We start from the raw sequence: 23,256 nt of genomic DNA, 5'->3' as shown, positions 1-23,256 counted from the left end.
TTTATCAATTCTGCAAAATAACATAATCACAGGCAAATTTTTCTCTACACTTAGATAGTAATAGATATCAACATGTATCTTTGAAGTGCTCTACAGAATAATGGGATCATTTTTAAAAATGTCTTTCTATTTCTCTATTTTTAGCTCAAAAATAAGCCCTTAATAATAAAAAAAAGAATATATCCAATAAATGTTATTAGTGCCAGCAAATTGTTTTTGCTGCTTGCAAATATAATAGATTCATTTCTTTACTAGGGAGCAAGCTGAAATATATTAATATCCTCACTTTAGAAGAGTTGAATTTGATGCTATTGATAGGTAACAGATGAAATTATTACACACAGACTTTTCAAATAGGGGAAATAGAGTGCATTAAATAAATATTCAATGTAAGAATCACAAGGCAAATTATTATTGTTAACTATTTCTAAGGTAGTTTCAAAAGTTTTCTATATAAGAATATTACTCTAATGTGTTTTCTTCTCACTCATGGATTGCAAATTAATAAATATGATGTCAGCTCATCCTAAGATTCATAAACTCCTATTAACTGGAGTAGTTTCCCTTACAGTAGCCAGAAGCATGCAGCAGATGGCACTAAGAACATTTAGCAAAGCAGCCAGGAAGAGGTCTTTCTTAATTGCTCCTCAGGGTCAGAAAATTGCTTGAAAAATGAGATGTAGTAACTAACTGGATACAGCCTTCTCAAGATAAGTTACGCAGCAGAAACTTCAAGTTGCCATACATTTTCCTCTCCATTGAGAGGAAGAATTTACAATATTCAAAATATAAAGCGATAATACCATGTTGAGCCTCTCCAAGAATTGGAATTATCTGATACTTTCTGAAATGTAAGCTATCACAGCCACTACCTTTTCGTTCTCAGATTAAACACATTCATTTGTTTTAATTTTTTTTTTTAATATTTTATTTATTTATTCATGAGAGACACAGAGACATAGGCAGAGGGAGAAGCAGGCTCCCCAGGCAGGGAGCCCAATGAGGGACTCAATCCCAGAACTCCAGGATCATGCCCTGAGCCAAGGGCAGAGACTCAACCAGTAAGCCACCTAGGCATCCCTTGTTTTAATTTTGGAAATGTGTAGTTTTTTTATACAATATGTGTAGTTTTTATATTTCAAAAAAAGAGGATGATTCATACAATAGACAGCACAGAAAATATCTGTTTCCACAGTATGTTGTTTCTGCTTTCACTTTATTACTTCTTTATATTTCCACTGGCTGTGGTGCTGTAGATTTTTTGTCACAGTTATGCTCTTATTCTCTATCTTGTGCTTTTCTTTGGTACACTGGTATTTGTTGCAGGATTGTAAAGTTATGATATTTTTAGATATCCAATAATATATGATTAAACCACAGGAAGAAACTGAACTAAACTAATGTCTGCAATGGAAAGTAAAAATCAAGGAAATTTCAGTTAGTGTTCTACTTTAAAAAATAACCTCTATTAGATTATTTTCTTTTGTATGCAAATGTACAACCTTTTTTTCTTTGTCCACAGGTAATTTTTTAAAAAGATTTCATTTACTCATTTGAGAGAGAGAAAGAGTGCACAAGTGGGGAGAGGGGCAAGGGAGAGGGAAAAGCAGGCTCCTGGCGGAGCTGGACATGGAAGACATGGGGTTTGATACCAGGACCCTGAAATCATGACCTGAGCTGAAGTCAGAGTGCTTAACCAACTGAGCTACCCAGGCACCCCTGTCCACAGGTAATTTTTACACAAATTTTTATTGTATCATTAGCACCATGTTTATATAGCAAAACCATAAGGTGTAATGAATGTTGAAATACACAATGGAAAAACTGCTTTTTAGTCCTTCTCTCAGTAACTGAACATCTACTAAAAGAAAATCAATGCACTAGAAGACATGGATATACAAAGTCTAGATTGTGGTGAATGTGCATCACTCAATGACATTCTGTCTCCATGAATGATCTGTGGTCACAATATTCTTTTTATTCCACTTGGACTCTGTTATCTAACACTACAATTACAACAATGTTTTGTGCTTTTTGCTGTTATTAATTGAAAATTTTAATCAAATTAATCCTACATACAATACAGATGAAAATAAATATGATACCTGCTGAAAGTAGAGGTATGAAGTAGGTCTTACCTCATTTCTTTATGTGGAAAATATTCTCTCCAGGATGGTTGAATAGAGGGAGGAAGGAAATCACTGATAGATCACGTTAGAGATCCTGAGAACTCCATATATCAAACTAAACCACAAATGGAATACTTCTTGTGAGTTTCATATTTACCATTTCTTGAAGAGTTTATCTGGTTTTCAAGGTTTTTAATCATTTCTGCCAGACCTAACATACTCAGCATACATATGTATATCAAGAGACCACAAGCTTTTGAAGGAATAAAGAGTCTCTTAAGAGAAAAAAATGACACTATAGCTCAGCAAATTCACCGTTAAGATTCTTCTCAGTGTTTGACATGATGAAAGAAAATACTGTCTGTTTACCTGGGGTCCTCTAACAGAACATTCCTCTTTTATTCTGAAGGGATTTCATCACCTAGTGCAGAATTTTCCAAATCCTGTTCCAGAATGTATTTCTCAAGATGTCAGTAAGTGTTCTGTTAAAAAAATACTAACAATCCCTTTCCTTCTAGATGTACCTTTTTAATGTAAGAAAAAGTTTAAGATATGCATATGTTTTTATTATTATGTTAGGATCTAAGAAAAATTTCCAAGAATATTAGGAAGTGAAAAAAAAGGAGCATATGATATATGTCATTTGATCAGTATGCTAAAGCAGCTGCAGCAGCATTTGCCAATACCTGGTGCTGGAAGACTGAAGTTGCTCATCTGCCCATTTGCACCATCTTTTAGCACACAATAGTGATATTTTCAATGTTTAAGGTGTAAAAAACACTTGTAGATTAATGAGTTCCTGTTTGAGTTCTGCCAATATCATAATTTAAAAACTTTTGGGATCAAATAAGTTTAAGACAATGCAACTCCAGAGAGCAATTTTAAAGTTGGCAATGGCCCATGAATAACAAAGTCTTTAAATTAATTAGAATAAGAAGATTAATAATTTTTTTCACACCTTATATAAGTAGTAGTTGTGTATACATGTACTAAATTCATTATTTTCAATTTTGCTGCAGTTGATTTGATACCATCTCCAATTCTTAAGTACTGGTCTATAGAGAATAAATGTTATTGTTACTTAAACCTTTTTTTTTTATAACAGACATTATTTTTAGATAAGTTTTAGAGTCCTAAAAAAATACAGAGGAAGTACAGAGAGCTCCCTTGAGCCCTCTGCCCCCATACATGCAGAAGGTCCTCCACAACTGATACCCTCAACCACAGTGGTACACTTGTTATAACTGATGAATACACTGACACCTTATTATCACCTAAAGTCCATAGTATATATTAGGTTCACTCTTGGTGTTGTGCATTCCATGGGTTTTGACAAATGTATCAACACTGTAGTATCATACAGAGTTGTTTAACTGCCCTGAAAACCCTCTGTGCTATACCTATCCATTTCTCTCTCCCTCATAACCCCTGAGAATTACTCTGACATAACCTCTGAAAATGATGCTATCTCCATAATTTTGCCTTTTCCAGAATGTCATATAGCTGGAATCATAAGTAACCTTTTCAGACTGGCTTCTTTAACTTAGTAATATGCATTTAAGTTTCCTTCATGTATTTTCATGACTTGATAACTCATTTCTTTTTAGAGCTAAATAATATTGCATTGTTTGGATATACCACAATTTATTTAGTTACCTATTGAAGGATGTCTTGGTTTTTATTTGGTTTGAATTTTAATGAGGTAGAACTTATCAGTTCTTTATTGCATGAATTACTACCCTGGTGCTCTAAAAACCACACTCAGATCACCTACATTTTCTCCTATGTTATTTTCTAGAAATTTTTATTGTTTTGCATTTATATTTCAGTCTACGACCCAATTCTGAATTTATTTTTGCGAGAGGTTTTAGGTCTGTCTAGATTCTTTTTTTTTTTTTTTTTTTTGCATGTGAATGTCTAGCTGTTCCAGCACCATTTGTGGAAAAGACTATCTTTGCTCTATTGAACTGTCTTTGCTCCTTTGTCAAGGATCAGTTGGCTATATTTATGGGGATGTATTTCTGGGCTCTCTAACCTGTTCCACTAATCTATTTGTCTCTTCTTTTGCCAATACCACATTGTCTTCATTATTGTAGCTTATAGTAAGTCTGCAAGTTGATTAATGTTAGCCCTTCAACTTTGTTCTTCTCCTTCAATACTGAGTTGGCTACTGTGTGTCTTTTTTCTCTCCATGTGAACTATAGAAACAGTCTATCAATATCCACAAAATAACTTGTTGGGATTTTGATTGGAATTATGATGAATCTACAGATCAAGCTGAGAAGAACTTGACATCTTGACAATATTATCTTTCTTTCCAAGAGCATGATTATCCATTTATTTAGTTCTTCCTTAATAGCTTTCATCTGAGCTTTGTAGTTTTCCTCACATATTTTATATATATTTTGTTAGAAATATACTTGGGTTTTTTTTTAGTGCTAATGTAAAAGGTAATGTATTTTTAATTTCAAATTCTACTTGTTCATTGCTGGTATACAGGAAAGTGACTGACTTTTGCATATCAACTTCATATCCTACAACCTTGCCATAATTTCATTAGTTCCAGGATTTTTTTCTTGTTGATTCTTTCAGATTTTCTATGTAGATGATCCTGTCACCTGTGAATGGTTTTATTTCCTTCTTCCCAATCTATATTACTTTTATTTCATTTTCTTATATGTCTACATTACTTTGATTTCTAGTACAATGTTGAAAAGCAACGATAAGAGGGAACATCCTTGCCTTATTTCTGATCTTAGTGGGAAAGCTTTGAGTTTCTCACCATTAAAGTATGATGTTAGCTGTGTTTTTTGTTTGTTTGTTTGTTTTTTTGTAGTATGCTTTATCAAGTTGTAGAAGTTCTTTTCTAATCCCTAATTTGCTGAGAATTTTTCTCAGGAGTCAGTGTTGAATTTTGTTAAATGTTTTTCTGCATCCATTAAGATAATCATGTAATTTTTCTTATTTAGCCTATTCATGTAATGAATTACATCAACTGATTTTTGATTGAACTAACCTTGCATACCTGATATAAATCCCACTTGATTATGGTGCATAATCCTTTTTAAATATTCTTAAGTTGGATTTTCTAATAGTTGCTGAAGATTTTTACATATATGATGATGAAAGAGATTTATCTATAGTTTCCTTTTCTTGTAAAGTCTTTAGTCTTGGTATTAGGGTTATGTAGGCCTTATGGAATGAATTAGGAAGTATCCTTTCTGTTTCCATCTTCTGGAAGAGACTGTAGAAAACTGGTACAATTTTTTCCTGAAATGTTTGGCAGAATTCACCAATGAGCTCATCTGGGACTGCTCCTTTCTGTTTTGAAAGGTTATTAATTATTAATTCTATTTCTTTAATAGATATAGGCATATTCAGATTTTCTATTTCTTCTTGTATGTTTTAAGAGAATATGTCATTTAAGGAACTTACACAATTCATCTAGGCTATCAAATTTGTAGGCATAGAGCTGTTCACATGTTTCTTTATTATCCTTTTAAAGTCCATGGGATCTGTACTGATGTCCTCTTTCACTTGTGGTATCAGTAATTTATGCTTTTTTTCTTCTTTTCTTAGATAGTGTGGCTAGAGGCATATTAATTTTATTGATCTTTTTGAAGAACTAACTTTTGTTTTGGTGATTTTCAATACTGGTTTCTTATTTTATTGATTTCTGCTCTAATTTTATTGACTTCTGCTCTAATTTCTCTTATTTCATTTCTTCTTCTTATTTTCAATTAAAAATTTTAAACTTTTAATTTAAATTCCAATTAGGGGGGTCCCTGGGTGGCACAGTGGTTTGGTGCCTGCCTTTGGCTCAGGGCGCGATCCTGGAGTCCCGCGTCCGGCTCCCAGCATGGAGCCTGCTTCTCCCTCTGCCTGTGTCTCTGCCTCTCTCTCTCTCTTTCTCTCTGTGTGTGTGTGTGTGTCTAACATGAATGAATAAATAAATAAAATCTTTAAACAAAAAAAATTCAATTAGTTAACATATAGTGTATTATTAGTTTCATTACAATATAGTGACCCAACACTTCCATAGAACACTCAGTGCTCATCACAAGTGCCCTCCTTAATCCCCATCACCTATTTTACACATCCCCTCATCCTCTGGTAACCATCAGTTTGTTCTCTATATTTAATAGTCTTCTTCTTGATTCATCTCTCTCTTTTTATTTTTTTCCTTTGTTCATTTGTTACTTAAATTCTAAATATGTGTGATATAATATGATATTTGTCTTTCTCTGACTGGCTTATTTTGCTTAGCATTATACTCTCTAGCTCCATCCATGACATTACAAATGGCAAGATTTCAATTTTTTTTACGGCTACCTAATATTCTATCATGTGTATGTACCACATCTTCTTTATCCATTCATCTATCCATGGACACTTGAACTGCTTCCATAATCTGGCTATTATAAATAATGCTGTTGTAAATATACAGGTGCATTTATCTCTTTGAATTAGTGCTTTTGTATTTTGGGGGTAAATACTCAGTAGGGCGATTACTGGATCATAGGGTAGTTCTATTTTTAATTTTTTGAGTAATTTCCACGTTGTTTTCCAGAGTGGCTGCACCACTTTGCATTCCTAGCAACAGTGCACATCCTCCACATCCTCACCAACACTTGTTTTTTGTTTGTTTTATTTAGCCATTCTGACTGATGTGAGATAATATCTAATTATAGTTTTGATTTGCATTTCCCTGATGATCAGTGATGTTGAGTATCTTTTCATGTGTCTGTTGGCTGTCTGTATGTGCTCTTTGGAAAAATATCTATTCATGTCTTCTGCCCATTTAAAAATTGGATTATTGTTTTTTGGGTGTTAAGTTTTATAAGGTTTTTTTAAAATATATTTTGGACCCTTCATAAGATATGACATTTGCAAATATCTTCTCCCATTCACTAGGTTGCTTTTTAGTCTGTTGATTGTTTCTTTGGCCTTTATTTTGATCAAGTCCCAATACTTTATTTTTTCTTTTGTTTCCCTTGCCTCAAGAGATATATCTAGAAAGAAGTTGCTATGGCTGATGTCAAAGAGGTTACTGCCTGTGTTCTCCTCTAGGATATTTATGGTTTCAGGTCTCATATTTAGGTCTTTAACCCATTTTGAATATATTTTTGTGTATGGGGTAAGAAAGTGGTCAAGTTTCATTCTTTTGCATGTTGCTGTCCAGTTTTCCTAATACTATTTGTTGAAGAGACTTCTTCCCATTGGATATTCTTTTCTGCTTTGTTGAAGATGATTTGACCACATAGTTGTGGGTTCGTTTCTGGATTTCCTATTCTGTTCCATTGATCTGTGTGTCTATTTTTGGGTCAGTATCATACTATTTTGATCACTACAGCTTTGTAATATAACTTGAAGTCCAGAAGTGGATGTCTCCAACTTTGCTTTTCTTTTTCAAGGTTACTTGGGCTATGCCTTTGTGGTTCCATACAAATTTTAGGATTGTTTGTTCTGGGTCTTTGAAAAATGCTGTTGATATTTTGATAGGGATTGCATTAAATGTGTAGGTTACTTTGGTAGTAAAGACATTTTAACAATTTCTTCCAATCTATAAGTATGGAATGTCTTTCCATTTCTTTGTGTCATCTACAATTTCTTTAATCACTATTTTATGATCCTCAGAGTACAGGTCTTTTACCTGTAGTTAGTGTACCTGTAGTGTAGTTTAGTTGTTATTTCTCTTGTCTTGTTTTTTAAATTTTATTTATTTGAGTCTTTTTTCTTTGCTTTTTAGAAAGTCTGGGTAGGAGTCTATCAATTTCATAAATTTTTTCACAGAACCAGCCCCTGGTTTTTATTGATCTGTTCTATTACTTATTTAGTTTCTATATCCTTTATTTCCACTCTTTATTATTTCCTTCCTCCTGCTGGCTTTAGGCTTTATTTGTTCTTTTTCTAGCTCCTTTAGGTGTCACGTTAGGTTGTTTGAGATTTTTCTTGTTTCTTAATGCAGGCCTGTATTGCTGTATACTACTTTCATAGCACCAGTTTGCTGCATCCCAAAGATTTTGGACCACTGTGTTTTCATTTTCACTTGCTTCCATATATTTTTAAAATTTCTTCTTTGACTTCCTGGTTTACCTATTTATTGTCCAGTAGCATGTTGTTTTACCTCCATGTACCTGTAGTCTTTCCAAATTTTTCCTTGTGGTTGACTTCTAGTTTCATAATGTTGAAATCAGAAAGGGTGCATGGTAAGATTTCAGTCTTTTTGTATTTATTGAGGCCTGATTTGTGACCTAATAAGTGATTTATTCTAGAGAATATCCCAATGGCACTCGAAAAGAATGTGCATTCTGCTGTTTTAAGATGGAATGTTCTGAATATCTGTTAAGTCCATCTGGCTCAGTATGTCATTCAAAGTCATTGTTTCCTTGTTTGTTTTCTGTTTGGATGATCTGTTCATGTAAGTGGCGTGTTAGGGTCCCCTACTATTATTGTATTATTATCAATTAGTTCATTTATGTTTGTTATTGTTTTATATATTTAGGTGCTCCCATTTAGGGGGCATAAGTATTTACAATTGTTATACTTCTTGTTGGATTGCCTCTTTATTATGATTTAGTGCACTTCTTTGTCTCTTGTTATGGTCTTTTATTTATTTTATTTTTTTAAAAGATTTTATTTATTTATTCAATAGAGACAGAGAATGAGAAAGAGAGAGAGAGACAGAGATACAGGCAGAGGGAGAAGCAGGCTCCATGCAGGGAGCCTGACGTGGGACTCAATCCTGGGTCTCCAGGATCAGGCCCTGGGCCAAAGGTGGTGCTAAACTGCTGAGCCACCCAGACTCCCCTGGTCTTTGTTTTAAAGTCTAGTTTGTCTGATATAAATATTGCTACTTGGACTTTCTTTTGTTATCCAGTTGCATAATAAATTTTGTCTCCATCTCCTCACTTTCTTTTTTTTTCTCTTTACTATTGCATTTCTTAATTTAATAGAGAGAGAGAGAGACAGACAGAGAGAGAGAGACAGAGAACAAGCAGGGGGAGCAGGAGAGGGAGAAACAGGCTTCCTGCTGAGCAGGGAGTCCAGTGGGTGCTCAATCTTATTTAGGACCTTGGGATCATGACCTGAGCTGAAGGCAGATGCTTAATTGACTGAGCCATCCATCCCCTTATTTTCAATCTGCAGGTGTCTTCAGTCTAAAATGAGTCTCTTAGAGGCAGCATATAGTTGGGTCTTGTTTTTTAATTCATTCTGACATCCTGTGTCTTTTGATTGGGGCATTTAGTCCATTTACATCCAAAGTAATTATTGATAGATATGCATTTAGTGTCATTTTATTATTTGTTTTCTCATTGTTTCTTGAGATTTTCTCTGATCCTCTCTTGTCTTTGTCACTTTGGGTCTCTCTTTTGCACTCAATGAATCCCCTTTAATATTTCTTGCAGATCTGGTTTAGTGGTCACAAATTCCTTTAGTGTTTGTTTGTTTGGGAAAGCTTTATCTTTCTTTCTATTCTGAATGATAGCTTTGCTGGATAGAGTATTCTTGGCTGCATATTTTTCCCATTCAACATTTTGAATGCATCGTGCCATTCCCTTCTTGCTTGTCAAGTTATTGCTGAGGAAACTTCAGCCAGCCTTATGGGTCTTCCCTTGTAAGTTAAAGACTACTTTTCCCTGCTGTTTTTAAGATTTTTTTTATCACTATATTTTGCAGATTTAATTACAATATGTCTCAGTGTTGGCCTATTTTTGTTAATTTTGATGGGAGTTCTCTGTGACTTCTGGACCTGCATGTCAGTTTTCTTTCCCAGATTTGGGAAGTAGTCTATCATTATTTCTTTAAATAAATTTTCTGCCCTTTTTTCTCTCTCTTCTACTTCTAGGACTCCTGTAATACAAATATTATTATGTTTGATGGAGTCACTGAATTACCTAACTCTATTCTTGTGATGTAAAATTCTTCTCTCTTTCTTTTGTTCAGCTTAATTATTCTATTATTTTGTCTTCTAGGTCACTAATTCATTACTCTGCTTCTTCTAGCATGCTGTTCATTGAATCAAGCCTGTTTCTAATCTTGTTTATTGCATTCCTCATCTGTGATTGATTCATTTTTAACCTTTTATCTCTGTGGTAAGGGTCTCACTGATGTCTTCTATTCTTTTCTCATACCCAGTGAGTACCCTCATGATTCTTTCTTTTAAAAAAAATTATTCATGAGAGACAGAGAGAGAGAGAGAGAGGCAGAGACACAGGCAGAGGGAGAAGTAGGCTCCATACAAGGAACCCGATGTGGTACTCGATCCCGGGTCTCTAGGATCACACCTGAAGATGGTGCTAAACCCCTGAGCCACCCAGGCTGCCCCAGGGTCAATCTCTTGATTTCTGAGAGAGGGATGTAAAATTCTCCAACTATAATAGTGGATTCATCTATTTCTCCTTGCACACCTATCAATTTTTGCCTTATGTATTTTGATGCTTTGTTGTTAGGCACATATACATTAAGGATTATTATGTTTCATTTAACCAATAACACTTATCATTATACAATGTCCTTTTTATTCCTAATAACATCCCTTGCTCTGAAGTCTGTTCTGTCTGAAATTAATATAGTTTACTTTTGCTATTTATTTATTTATTTATGATAGTCACACACAGAGAGAGAGAGAGGCAGAGACACAGGCAGAGGGAGAAGCAGGCTCCATGCACCGGGAGCCCGATGTGGGACTCGATCCCGGGTCTCCAGGATCGCGCCCTGGGCCAAAGACAGGCGCTAAACCACTGTGCCACCCAGGGATCCCTTACTTTTACTTTCTTTTGATGAATATTAGCATGGTATATCTTTCTCCTTCTCTTTCCTTTTAATCTTATATGTATCATTTACTTAAAGTGAATTTCTTTTAGATATTGTTAATTGGGTCTTTTTTTATTAATTTATTTCTTTTGAGAAAGAGAGAGCACAAGTGCGGAGAGGAACAGAGGGAGAGGGACAAACAGACTGCACCAAGCAAAGAGCCCGATATGGGGCCTGATCCAATGATCGTGAGATCATGACCTGAGCTGAAACCGAGATCAGATGCTCAACCAACTGAGCCACCCAGGAGTCCCTAGCTGAGTCTTATTTTTTGATTTACTCTGAGAATTTCTGCCTTTTAATTAGTATATTTAGATCACTGACTTTAAAGTGATTATTGATAAAGTTGGCTTAATGTCTCCCATATTTGCCACTATCTATTCATTGCCCTTGGTCTTTGCTTCTCTTAAAGACTTTTTAAATTACCAAAGCACTTTTTCTTTTTTTATTTCTTTTCTTTCTTTCTTTTTCTTTCTTTCTTTCTTTCTTTCTTTCTTTCTTTCTTTCTTTCTTTCTTTCTTTCTTTTTTCTTTCTTTCTTTCTTTCTTTCTTTCTTTCTTTCTTCTTTCTTTCTTTTCTTTCCTTTCTTTCTTCTTCTTTCTTTCTTCTTTTTCTTCTTCTTCTTCTTTTTTTTTTTTTTTTAGATTTTATTTATTTATTCATGAGAGCACAGAGAGAGAGAGAGAGGCAGAGACACAGGCAGAGGGAGAAGCAGGCTCCATGTAGGAAGCCTGATGTGGAACTTGATTCCGGAACTCTGGGATCACGCCCTGAGCCAAAGGCAGATGTTCAACCACTGAGCCACCCAAGCATCCTACCAAAGCACTTTTTCTATAATGGTATGCTTCTGAAATGTTGTTGAAAGCATTATGATATAAACTTCTTTGGAATATTTCTTCATGGTTAAATTTTAAATGCCCTGGCAATACTTAATTGTGCTATTTTATTTTTCCAAAGTCAGTTTTTGTTTTCAAGAAGAAAAAGCAGACTGATAAATATGTAGTTTACCATAAGTTTGAAAAATATCACAGGTCCAAGAATTGCAGGTAAGAATATTTTCTCTGAAATGGGTATCAATTTCCTCTCTAGATATTTCAACAGATAAAATATTTTACACAGCAAAATGAAGTTACCTTTTAAAGGCTCCATCTTTTAGCAGCTCCATCTCTTTTTACCATGAGGCTTGGTTACGTCTTTCCAAATACAGTAAAATGCATGATAATTAAACTTTAGAAATTTTATTTCCACTAAAATTCACCAAAAATCATTATCTACTTGGAGGTCATTAGTCTTCAGAATGATGGATAATACATTTTGCTCTACCTCTGTCATGTATATTTTGGTTAAAATTCAAAACTGGCTTTTATTTTAATTTGGAATGTGCTTTGTAGGTCCATTTAAATTTTAGTATAAAGGTTGTAATTGGAGAAGATGGAGAAATTAGTGGTTCTCCTAACTTTTTCTATTTTTTCAACCATTTACCTGTTTTATTAGTCTGTATTGTTTTGTATTGATAAGAATCTGAATTTTAGAGTAGAGTTAACTTTTCTTTTTAAATCTGTACAGATGAGATATGCCTTTCTTGTGATATTTGATTTGCTTCATTGGGTTTTATTTTCTCAACATTTTTTCTAAAAAATCTCATTTATGTGAACAAAGTACTTATTAGATTAAATGGCAAGATCACCAACAGTTTAAAAAAAACAAGAAAAGATAATTAAAGTTTGTTATATTTCTCATGCCAAGCAAGTGTGAATTAATACTCAAATTGCTATCACTAATGGCATTGACCTCATATGACTATAATTATCATGAATTATTCAGTTTTCATCTTTCTTACATTTTAGATCTATAAGCTGAATTTTGATTTAACTTATATCTGTATCTTAAGAATTTAAAAAGTGAAACAAAACCACATTATCATTATTGTTGAAGTCTTGAATATTTAATGATCTTTAAAGACTGAAGGCAATCTTTCTCTTACTTTTTAGGAGAAAAAAAGGGACAATATGAAGGACTAAAAGACCATTTACTAATATTTTATATTCTGCTGTTCGGTCTTTGAACAACAAAATATCAAGGGCAGATATGTGTCCTAAAACAACATTCAAAACCTGCTGCTTCAAAATGTGACACTCCAGGGGGCTTCTTAAATGCTCAGTTACTTTTCATTCTGGCATTTGCCATAGAAAATCAAACAGAATGTCTGATTGTACTTTTCCATCCCTGGTGGCTTTCCAAAGGCCAAATGACATTGCTGGCCAGAACGATTCTCAGTATTTGTTTTCCCAAAGCATGTATTTTGAAGCTGTTTTTCACACTATTAAGTCCAATACAGACAAGTAAGCCATGATCTCTGCCTTCAAGGAGCTTACATGTTATCAAGCGACAGAGATCAGCAGACAACTAACCAAAGATAGTCAAGTAAATATTATGCTTTTTGGTGGAACACTAGGGAGAAAGCTAGTAATGCTGAAAGGATGAAAAATTTTTTTTTAAATTTTTTTTAATTTTTATTTATTTATGATAGTCACAGAGAGATAGAGAGAGAGGCAGAGACACAGGCAAAGGGAGAAGCAGGCTCCATGCACCGGGAGCCCGACGTGGGATTCGATCCCGGGTCTCCAGGATCGCGCCCTGGGCCAAAGGCAGGCGCCAAACCGCTGCGCCACCCAGGGATCCCAGGATGAAAAATTTTTATAGATGAGGTGAGATTAGAGTTTTTCCTTGACTGTTGAATTTATTCCACAGAAAATATATCAGAGGGAAATGGGGAGAAGTTAAAGAAGTAACTCACATAAATCTTTGAATTTACAAGATCATATATTTAGTTATCAGAAAAAGAAGAAAGATGCTTAGCACTGGAAGAAAGGAAGCTACAACTTAGGACATTAAGGTAGAAACACTCATTTCTTCTCTCCTAACTCTATTACTTTCTGATGTGTAAGAAAATCATGAAAGAGTATTAAAATGCTTGGACTCTAGGTATTATCTGTGTATTTATTACATGGAAGGCATAGTGCTAATGTCTTTGTACATGATACTTCAGTTGATTCTGTCAACAACTCTTACAGTTAGGTGTTATTATTTCCATCTTCAAGCTTGAAAAAAAAACATAAGATTAGGAAAGTTTAAATAAACATCCTAAGGTCACTTGGCTAGTAGGTAGTATAAGAGGGATTCAAATCCATGCTTTCTGATTTCAAAGTTCATTCATACTGTTAGCCACTACATCACACTATCTCCACTGTACAAGAGATGTGCTGAAAAGAACATCAAGAAACCTAGACATACCTGATCCCTAACTTCCAGAAGATGCAAGGCCTGGACAGAATCTGCAGAGACTGAGTTCAGAGTGCTCACTCTGTCAGTATTTTTAAATTGACAGAGACCACCAAATACCTCTTTTCTGTCAGAGAAAACTACCACTTTTGCAATCACCGTATTCGGTTTCATAATGCAGTAGTATGTTACTCCTCACATCTTTTCTTAGAGCTATAGGATAGTCTTCTGACATTTCAATTCCTTGGCACATGACTACAAAATCCTATTCTACACACACCGAAACCAATATTCCTGGTCTCTATCTTTATGATCTCATTGATTTGTTAATTTCTTCTGTTTTTAATGTGTGGGCTCTATATCAAACTAAGAATTCTCTACTGTTAATAACCCTGGATTGCACTGCTGGGAGAATGTAAGAAGGAGGTTGAAGATGGGAGATTGTTAATTTTGGCTAAGTATTCCTGCCAGATAACCAAAAAGAGAAGTTGTGCTGGCAGTGAAGGGCATTTCTGTCTCAATTTGCATTTCTGTGGCCCACAGGCTGCAGGAAAAGGTGTCTGGCAGATTCCCTGATAGTCAATGCAGATGTCTGTGGGTCATACAGGGCCAGGTGGGCAGTGGCCAAATGCCTGACTTTTTCGTACTGGCCAAAATTAGTCAATAAGAGGCAATTCTTATTCCTTCCTAAAACTATTACTCAGAAATACATGTCAGTCACATTTCTCATGAAGCTTTTTATTTTATAGAGTAGACAGTGCGTCCATGTTGGAAGAACAAGTGAAATCCATCATTAATTCACCTATTTCATACTTAACTGAATATCATAAAGATATCATAATTCTTAATGATGAATTATTTATGAAAACTGAGTTTTTCTCCCTATTAATTATCTATAAAAAGATCTGTATTGCTTTTGCATAGTAGATTCCAACTCAATTCAAAATTTTCTATTATAAATTAGACTATAAACCATCTTATCTCAATTTTTCAGTTTAGAAACATGCTTGAAGTAGTAAATAAAAATTTAAAATAGATTGGAAAATCTCTATTCATAGGCAAGTTTCAGCAAGTCCTATGTGGAGTACAGTGAAATGATTTTTTTTTATATTATAACTCATGAAGCTAAAAGGAGAACCCACCGAATGTTTTGTATCCTGTATGCACTGTATATTAACTTATAAGCAAAAGGAAATTATGACAGATACTTTAAAGATTTAACACTGGAAAGATTATTTTAATATGACAAAGTTAATATATTCAGTCATAGAATGATTACATTTGCAAATCTTCTAATTGGATTTTTGTCTTTATATAAATTGCAAAGCAAAGGTGCTTTTGATAAATGAAATGGTGTATCCACCCAGATAATTATCACTTAATAATGAGCAAACACCTCTGGGCTTATAACTCATATGTATCTGTACTTCAATTACTGAGACAGGTGCTTAATTTATATATCTTTAAGCTATTACTCATTCATAACTCTAGTAAAACAAAGAAAAGGATATTACAATATTCTTCTGATACATTAGAAATAAAAATTTAAGATGAGCACTCTAGTAATAGGCATTATAAACTATAAACAAGTTTCACCACATAAAATAGCTTACTTGTTATTATCACTATGTCACCAGAACCGTGACCATTAAGAATAATACTATACAATTTGAAAGCAGTAATAAAGTTATTTCTTTCATTACCTTACAGAGTAAACTTAATGAACATTAATTTATCAAAAATAGACATATAAATAACAATTTGTCTTTTTTGAAGGTAGCATGTTTTAACAAATGTGATTTCAAAAATGAGAAAAAAGCAGAAAAATATATCAACTGTATATAAAGTCTTTGGGAAATAAATTATATTTCTTTACTTATATATTTGAAGTGGAAATAAAAGATAAAAATACAAATAAACTAGTTCTAGTTAGTAGCACAAAGAGTTAGAATAAAGAAATTTGAGAAATAGCAAATCAGCCATGATAATGAGCAATTAATTTCTCCTTTGGTTTGTGTCCTGATAGAAAATCTGTATAGAACCTGGAAATATGTAAAGACATAACAGACTATATTTAGCCTTATTTCTGTTTCCTTAAAATTCTATTAAAACAATATCCTTGGTAATCTTTTTATTGCCATCAGCAGTAAAAAAGTTCACTAAGCCTAAACAGGTGGGTGTGGAAGGCATTGGTGGGTTTACTTTTCCCTTAGAAGCAGAGGAGTAAGTGGCCACCCTGCCACACACAATGCATAAAACAATAAATATTGCATAAAATGTGAGATTCCGGGCTCTCGCTGTAACTCCCCCAAGGTTCAGCACCCTTGGTTTGCAAAGAAGTAGGTACAGACATTTGGAATATGCAGCTAGATGTGTGGAACTGAGGCCCAGGAGGGAGACTGGGTTGGAGATAGTAAAGGAGAATTTGTTTTTCTTAGAGGGTACTTGATAATGTGGGAGTTGGTGAGATACTCTGCAGGAAATGCAAATGTGTTGAGTGAGAAAGGTGGAGAGTGAAGCTGGAATCCCAAAAAATTATAAAGATGAGACATGAAAGAAAATTCGTTTGGAATAGCAGGACAGTTAGATAGCATATTTTACAAAATGGGGAAGAAGTATAGTTTCAAGAATGATGTTTTAATCATTGTGTCAAATGATGCAGAAAGATCAAGTATAATAAGGACTGTGGATTTGTCAGATAGAAGTTAGTTGGTAGCTTTACCACATGCAGTCTAAGAGTATGGTGAAGGTGGAGGCCAGTTGCTACATTCTTAGGTGAATTAGAGGTGAGGACATGATGAAAAACCAGCTTTGTCTCTGCTGGTATTGATTTATGCTATTATATCTACCACAGAAGGTGTAAGAAGAGAAACAGAATATCTTAGTGCCATAGTACAGAACATTACAGTCACCTTGAGAAGGGTTTACTTAATTTTAGTTTTTAAAAATATTAATGTCAGGGCCTCACCCCAAACCAATTAGACCTGAATCTTTGATTATGGGGCCCAGATACAGATATTTTTAAATAGCACTCTAGGTGATTCTAATGTTTGGCTGGAATTAAAGATCACTGGGTTGATGAGCTAAGAATACGGGTTCTAGAATCAGCTTTAGTTTAAGTGTCAACCTCATCCTTTGCTGGCTGCATGACTTATCTCTCAGCTTCTTTTTCAAAGATGTAGGAATAATACTAGTATCTTCCTCATTGGATTGAAGAAGGATTAAATGACATAAGGTATGTAAAATACTTGGCATAGTACTATGTATTATTGGCTGTCATTACTGTTTATATCATTAAAACATACGATATAAATTTAATGATATAAACAGTAACAAAAACAACCAATGTTTTACATACCTTATGTGATACATATGTGTGGGTGTATGTGTGTGTGTGGAGGTGTATATAAATAAATATATATATATATATATATGTATAGAGAGAGAGACAGAGAAAGAGAGAGAGACAGAGAGAGAGACAGAGACAGAGAGAGAGACAGAGAAATGGAAGGAGGGAAGGTGAGAGGGAAAGAAAGAAAGAATACAAGTCCTCACTTGGTGACCATATACTAATCAAGAGATTAGAGGAGGTGGACTCTGCTATCCTTTCCACCAACTTATACTTCATATTACCTATTCAACAACTTTGCTCTTACCTTTGCCTGGTAACTGACTCCTGACCTTAGTATTAGCTGTGTCAAAAATTTCTTGCTTTATTTTTGTTGTTTCTGTAGTTTTACACATGAATCTTATGCCTTTCATCTCTAACACAACCACAGAAATTTATGATTCTCTCAATGAACTTTATAGGATATCTCAAGTCAATTGGATCATTTTCTATTCTGCATTAAAGTCATTTGTGGCCTTGCCTTATTATGCCAGTATCTATAAATACTATATTTCTTGCTATTATATAGAGCTGATAGTCATTTGAAAATGTTCATTGGATGGCAGCACTTGCATAGCTCTGGTTTCTTGCATGGCTTTCTACCCTGGGGTCTTACCTTGGCTGCCATTGTCAAAACTAAAACTGCACTGGGGAAATTTAAACAAGTAAGGAAATAAACAAATTTTATTCAAGGCTATTAAAATATGAGAGACCTCAGTCTGAACTAAATTCTCCTGACACAAAAGAGGGAGGGCTTTTAAAAGTGCTGGGGTGAGCTAGTAGAAGGTACTGAAGGGGAGAGGTTGAACAGTGAGGTGTGTTGTAACATGGTGTTATTCTTGAGTTAGCAAATGTTTTTGTCTGTATTAGACTATCTGTGTTTGCTAATTGGTGCCCATCAAGGTAGGCTCCTACCTTTTCACGGAGACTGAGAAATGGGGGACGCTATCTTCTTTGATGATTTCACTTTAAAGGAATGGTTCCTAGGTACTTGAGAAAGACATCCTTTACTCAGGCAAGATCAGACAAGAGGCTAGGAGAAGATTCACATCTCAAAGGGGCAAAAAAATCGTTTCAGGAAACAGTTATGTTTTATAAAGTAAATGCTCTAAGAAAAGGAAATTCAGGACATAGAGGAAATACTGTCTAAAATTTAGTCAAACTGAGGGGAAAGTTAAAGCTGTCTTAGTCACCATATTTGAATTTTCTTTGTTTCAATCTTAATATTAGCACTTCTAGATGCTATTGATTCTGGTTTTTGCGCTGCCTTTACACTTTTGTTGAAATCAAAATTTTATTGAGCTAATACGTTTTTAAAAATCTTAAAAAATGGGCAGCCCGGGTGGCTCAGCGGTTTAGTGCCACCTTCAACCCAGGGGCTGATTCTGGGGACCCGGGATGGAGTCCCATTTTGGGCTCCCTGCATGGAGCCTGCTTCTTCCTCTGCCTGTGTCTCTGCCTTTCTCTCTCTCTCTCTCTCTCTTTCATGAATAAATAAATAAAATCTTTAAAAAAATAAATAAAATCTTAAAAAATTGTCATTGGGAAAAGTACATAAATTTGAAATTTCACACACACACACTTTACATTTGGAAGAAATCTTAAAATTAATCTAATATAATCCTGAGTCAAATATTTGAGTCTCCTTTTTGACATTCTAATAATTAAAATTATCTCCAGAATAATTTAGATAATTTTTCCTTTCTTTAGCCATGTCTTCCCTTCTTTAGTTTAGATGTCCACTATTCCATATGTGATGTTGATTCAAGGAAGCTTATTATCATGGTCGTTTTCTTCAACATCTCCTTTAAGATGTAGCACTTAAAAATGAATGGAAATTTTCCTGAGTGGAGATTGAACAGTTCAGAGTAGAGAATGATTGCCTCAGTTTTCTGGACACTCTACTTCTACTTATGCAGACAGAAATAAAATTCACTTTTAGTAGCTTTTTTTTCCCACAAAAATTGTCTTACTATATATATTAAAAACTAAGTATTGCACTTTACATATACTCAGATTAAATGTATTTTGTTGGATTTGGTTAATCATTGTAGCTTGTGAAAAACACTGGGATATTGCTTATTGCCTACATTTTATTAGCTTATTTCCCCACTTTTGTGCATTCTGCTACACCTGATAAAGATTACTTCTACTTCATCACTGAGGTTAAAAGCCCTGTTGTCCACCACTTACCAATGAGTCAGTACTCTTAGTGCATGGTCATTTAACAGGTTCTAAATTTACCTCACTGTTGCCCAATCTCCATTTATTTATCTCATTTATCTCCAAATCTTCAGATACTTACATATGTTGGTAAAGCACATCTTCAACAAGTCTTTATAATTTTCTACTTTTTTTCATGTACCTAGCTTTTAAAAATCAAAAGATTTTTTTTAAAGGAGTATAGTAGATCCTTCAACACTCTCGTGACATTTATCCAAACTAAAATACATAGTACTCTAGTATTTAAGGAAAACATTGCATCTTAAAAATCATCACAGCTTATCGGTAAAACCTGTAGCTAGTTGTTCTGAGAAAAATTGGTTGGAGTTATTCTTGGAAAAAAAGTAAAATTGTCATTCTTACATTAGAACAACCAAGAAACAGAAGGGCCAGGTGTCCTTCCCTTGACTTCTCTGGCAGAGTGATGGTGATGTGTTCTCTATTTTCAACTCAAATGAGAAAAATATTTTAAGGCATAAACCTTCTTTAATCCTCACACATAACTGGTGCTCAAACTTGTGAATTTTCATAACTCCATTTTTTTCTGAATTAGCATTTATGGATTGGTAGAATAATAAAATGGAAGATTTAAAAAATGATTATTATATAATATTTTATGGATTTAAAGACATGTAATATATAAGACATGATGGTTAATAACATTAACATTCATTTCCCAATTTAGTACTAATTTTGCTGATGTTAATAGATTAGAAAATGAACTCATATGAAATTAAAATTTTGATATAACAATGATTTTGGCCATTCTACCTGCAGGTATAGTCAACTACATTCACAACTAAGAGTAATTATGCTATTTAATGTATAAAATGGTTAAGTTGGCTATAAGTATACATGCTAAATTTCACATACCTCGACCATGATTAGTTGAGAGTCTTTTGTCTGGATCTTGTAAAATCCTGTGGTCCTTTTTAAAGGGTCTTTATTCTCCTTTATTGGCTATCTAGGTGCTTATGCATTTATTGACTCATTTCTCTCCTATTTGAATTTTGCCCCCCTTGACCTCTGTTTTTCCTTAATCCTCTATTGTGTTTGGCATCTGTCTTCATGTTATGTCTATCTCTACAAGTCTTTTATTCCTGCTTTGTCCGGGATGCAGAATGAATTTAAATTCTGCTGTTAGGAGTCCAGATTGAAACCTTCTAAAGAAACCCTGGCCAGTTCTAAAATAAGTTGTGTGATCACAAGGAGAGAGATGCAAAAACTTCAAAGATAGGGTGGCAGATACAGAGATAGACAAGGGGGAAGTGAGATGTGGAGACAGGTGGGGGTAAATTTTTAGTACAAGATGAAATATAGGAAGGAAATTAATTTTAAAGTTGAAGGGAATCTATATTAACCATTTGTGGAAAACTGAGATGTTTAACTGCTTGATTTGTCTGCAATCTGTACTGAAGATCCATGGTTCAATAAGATAATTGAAACTCAAGTTTAGTTTTCTTATTTCATCATGGATTGTTTGCTGGGGCTTGATCATAAATAGAGAGACCACGTTCTGTTTCAACAGAGCAGCCACCCAGCTTGTAATATAATTGGTGATTTTGTTTTCAACTTCTTGTTTTGTCTATGTTATCTTTCTAAAATTTATGCACTCATGGCATCCCTTCAAGTAGACTATATACCTTTGTTTGGCAGGATAAGACTCTGGCACTAGGCACTTAATCAAAATTAATTTCTTAAATATTAAATTAACATTAGGGAAAGGTGATTGCTGAGCAGCCAGGAATAAAGGGAAGGAATGGGAGGCAGGAGTGATGTTTCTGTATCACAAGTCTGTCACTAAGCTTTCACTGTCAGCTGCCATTATTTCCACCATCTTACATTGATCTGAATTCTATGTAGTTTTCCAGTTTCAGCTTGGATTTCTTTTACGCAGTGAAGCACATCACAGAGATAAGGAAAGCTATGATGGGTCTGATCTCAAGGGGAAGCTTTTGTGTCACTAATCTCATTGGGCATCTGAGAAGAACTAAGGCTCCGAGGAAAACATTTTACAATTTCTAATTCTGTGAAGAAGAGCCATTTTTAAGTGTGGCTACAACTATCACCTACTATCTCCAGCTAGGGAAATCTCTGGTCAGCTGAGACTGAGAGTGGCTGCTCTAGGTCCTGGGGTCCTGGAAGACTTCCCGGATATATAATAATGAATCTTCTAAATGTGAGGAAAAGTGAAGACTTTCAGGAAGTCCCCTAAGTTGATATTTCTCCAACTTTAATGTACATGCAAATCACCTGGACATTTTGGTAAAATACAAATCCTAAAGGTACTGATATGGTAAATCTGGGTGGTAGGACTCAAGAAGCTGCCTTCTGAGCAAGCTCCCGGATGTTGCTGCTCTGCTATTTTGAAGACCATACTCTGAATTGAGCTGCCCTCAGCATTTGCTTCACTAATTCCATTAGAAAAGAGAATGGCTTCTTTAAATATACACAACCAAAGACTGGGCCTTTGGAGGGCTGCCCACAGACTGAAGGGAGAGGAAGAGCACACCTTTCTAGTCAGTAAGATCACAGAATCAACTAGTGTGGCACTAGATGACACCACTAGCTCACCTTCCCACTTAGGGACCAGTATCATGAGTGATGAGATGAGCCATGGTTGTTGTGACCCAGGACAGGAAGGCTTGTCTACAGAAGCCAAGTGCAAACAACATCCATTAATGAAGGCTACATTAGCTCTTGACTGAGATAGTGAGTGACCAACTGGCTGGGCATACATAAAACCCTTTAATATATAGCAGTGATCAAGACCCAGGCTCTCAAGGGGGGGCAGCTGCAATAGAAGACCTGCACTGTCACTTCTCAGCTGTGTCCCTTAGACAGTTAGTTAACCTTTCTGGGCCTCATTTTTTCATATATAAATAGAAATATTAAGAATATCACCTTTCTAGGGTTGTTGTGGAACATACAAAAGCACTTACCAGCATGCCTGACATTTAAAAAAGCACTCAATAAAGATTAGACACTATGCTTCCAGCAAGATAAATTTTGCCTTTGATGATATCTAGTGACATCATCAGAAACAAAAACTTCCTTATATATTTTAATGTAACAAATGGAAAATATTTATACAGGAGTTGGAGGTTTTTTTAAGAGTTAATTTGATCAGAGTATATAAAAATCTCCTGTTAAGATTAATTCAGTTACTGCCTTTGTGATAATAACCTGGCTAAACTATCTTGGGCCATTTCTTATAAATTCGCATTCTAATTTGGAGACTTTTATCTCACAAATTAGCAAAGTTAGAATACTGGTCATTTCTGGTATCATGACTCCTGGGTAACTTTTCTGGCACCCTCTCAACCATCAGCTTGATTTTGAGTTCTTTCAGAATATGTATTGTATTTATTCATTTATTTCTTTTCACTCTGTATTGTACACAATCTATTCCTATTG

General features: G+C 34.6%; 1 pseudogene; it reads left to right on the top strand.

The window, feature by feature from the left end:
• Nucleotides 1-23,256, top strand: part of LOC112914120 (small ribosomal subunit protein uS9m-like) — an 81,174-nt pseudogene that overhangs the window by 29,505 nt on the left and 28,413 nt on the right.

The sequence above is a fragment of the Vulpes vulpes genome, chromosome 1 (assembly GCF_048418805.1).
Source record: "Vulpes vulpes isolate BD-2025 chromosome 1, VulVul3, whole genome shotgun sequence".
NCBI classification, from domain to species: domain Eukaryota; kingdom Metazoa; phylum Chordata; class Mammalia; order Carnivora; family Canidae; genus Vulpes; species Vulpes vulpes.
This window is presented reverse-complemented; position numbering and strand designations above follow the sequence as displayed.